At 45.9% G+C, this 2,379-nt stretch overlaps 1 non-coding gene across 1 annotated transcript; it reads right to left on the minus strand.

Moving 5' to 3' along the window:
* Positions 1 to 1,413: 1,413 nt before the first annotated feature.
* Positions 1,414 to 1,522, minus strand: LOC111816853. The gene has a single exon (XR_002821179.1). It is a non-coding gene; the product is annotated as a U6 spliceosomal RNA (small nuclear RNA).
* Positions 1,523 to 2,379: the final 857 nt, after the last annotated feature.

A 2,379-nucleotide genomic window follows, 5' to 3' on the forward strand; every position in this document is an offset into this window, starting at 1 on the left:
GCCAGGGACTCACCGCCGCACTCGGGAAGGGAGCGCTCGCCTGAAGGCCTGAAGGCTTCGGGCCGCTCTCAGCCAGGGCTGAGCATCCTGGTGTCTCGACCTTTCCTGAGAGTGGTTTGCAAGCTGTGTACAGTCAGTGAAGTCCACCCTCTGTTAGGGCTCAGAGGCTTGCTTGTCCGTCGCTTGGTGCCGCGCTGCATCCAGGGCCTCCTGCCTGCTAGGCACTTACCACTGGGCTGCACTCCCCACTAGGAATTCTGATCAATGCGTGCAGTGGTGTAGCTGCTAACCCTCAAGATATACAACACTTCCTTGCACCCCCGAATTCCCTCATGCTCTATTTTAATCCACCTTCATCTCCAGCCCCTGGCAAGTACTGATTTGTTTTCTATCTTTTTTTTTTTTTTTTTTTTTTTTAAAGGAGGAAACATTTATTCTGGGTCACAGTTTGTAGAGGTTTCGGTCCATAGTTGGCTGCCTCCAAGGCAGAATGGCATGGTACAGGGAATCGTGGAGGAGAAAAAGCCCGTGGCAAAGCCAGGCAGGCGGAAATTAGCCAGCAGTGATGTAGCAACCAGCGAGTGACAATAGCAGCTTCTTTCTGTCTCTTATATTCATTTAGGCTACCTGGCTTAGGGTGAGTGACAAATCGATCAGTGGAGTAGTTTAGTAATCATACATCCTTAGCATTGCACCATGAATCAATACCAGCATCACCCACTCTAGAGATAATCTTTTCTGAAAAAGCCCACCTATGACTAAGTGAGGCTTTAGGGGACACCCAAACACACGTCATAATGGCGTTATATGATGCTGGTCAAGAGACTAAAGTAGAACAATGTCAAATCCAGTACAGCTCTTCAAATCCCATAGGGAGACAGTGGAGGATGAGGTAAGGGTCAGGAGAATGCTGAGGACAGGGGGAACCTCCTTTCCTGGTGGGAGAGGAAGAACCACCCAATGACTGTGGGGTGTTTATTTACACACTCAAGAGGCTCTTGTCAGTTGGAGCCCCTCTCCCTTGTTTGCCTGGCTTACCGTGGGTGATCCGGCTTCTCGGAGCTGGGGCAGCTTGTTCACATTGCCCCACCCTGGGTACTCTGTGTTCTTGGGGCTAGCCTTGCTTTAGCTCTGCATGTGTGATTCATCTACAGCTTCAGCCAGCCTCATAGAACAATGATATGATCGTATAAATAAATGCAGAACAATAGTTTGGAAAAATCCAACCCATGTTTATAATAAAAAGGCTCAAAAAACTACAAGTAGGGGGTACTTCTTCAACTTGAAGTAAATCTATATGACTTTGTATTTGATCATAAGGTTTTATTTATTTATTTTTTATTTTTTTCCATGTATTATTTCTTTTTTTCCCATAATTTTATTGAGAAACAAATAGCAATGAGACAGTTTCAAAAAAATATGGAACGCTTCACGAATTTGCGTGTCATCCTTGTGCAGCGGCCATGCTAGTCTTCTCTGTATCGTTCCAATTTTAGTATATGTGCTGCCGAAGAAATAAAACTCCTGACAATGCCAGTTCTGCGGATAACCCACTGCTATTATGGACTGCTAGACTGCATTGGATTGTTTTACTGAATTCACGCACCTACAATGTTGGAATGGCAGTGGGGTGCCTATCTCTGACAAAACTAGGCAAGGGAGGGGGACGTAGATAGGGGACCATTTTGTGGTGAGAGAAGAGCTGTATATGTATCTGTATATACAAAATAGTTAGGATGGATGCACGCTGCTTTCTCTTGGTTCAGTGAGAAGAGGTATTTGTACTAATAAAGTTTAGACAAGATAGCATGTCTGCATCTTGTACTCTGAATAACCACTGCGGGTTTTTGTGGAAGCAGCCACTTAAAGGCCTGAGCTAGGGCCAGGCCCCCTGAATAACCACTACGAAGGCAACAACATGCCGTGTATTTTGCACAATGCTGGCCGCGCATTCCGGAGCAGACGCGGTTGTCTAGGTTCCTAGGTCAGGCTGGAGCTTTGCGAGGCCCCTGTGGACACCTCATTTTCCAGCTTTCCCTTTGAAGCGTTTTAATAGCCGGTCATTTGCTCCAACTGTTAGTCAGTGCCTCGGAGACGCCTGGATCTCATTGTTTCTGACAAATGCCCCAAGGAAAGGCTTAGCACGCTGAATGAGCTTTGAGTCCGGTCACATAAAAGCAATCTTAGACCTGGGGCTGAAGCTTAGTTATAGGGAGCTTGCCTAGTGTACATGAGGACCCTAGCATACGATTAAACTCCCGCACTGCAAAATAATAATAATAATAAGAAGAATATACATTCTTTTAAAAAATATATGTATTTGGTACAGGGTGTCACTATGCAGCTCGGACTCCTAGTGAGCCTCCTGTTTTCAGCCTC

The sequence above is a fragment of the Octodon degus genome, unplaced genomic scaffold, assembly GCF_000260255.1.
Source record: "Octodon degus isolate 3935 unplaced genomic scaffold, OctDeg1.0 scaffold00042, whole genome shotgun sequence".
Taxonomy (NCBI): Eukaryota; Metazoa; Chordata; class Mammalia; order Rodentia; family Octodontidae; genus Octodon; species Octodon degus.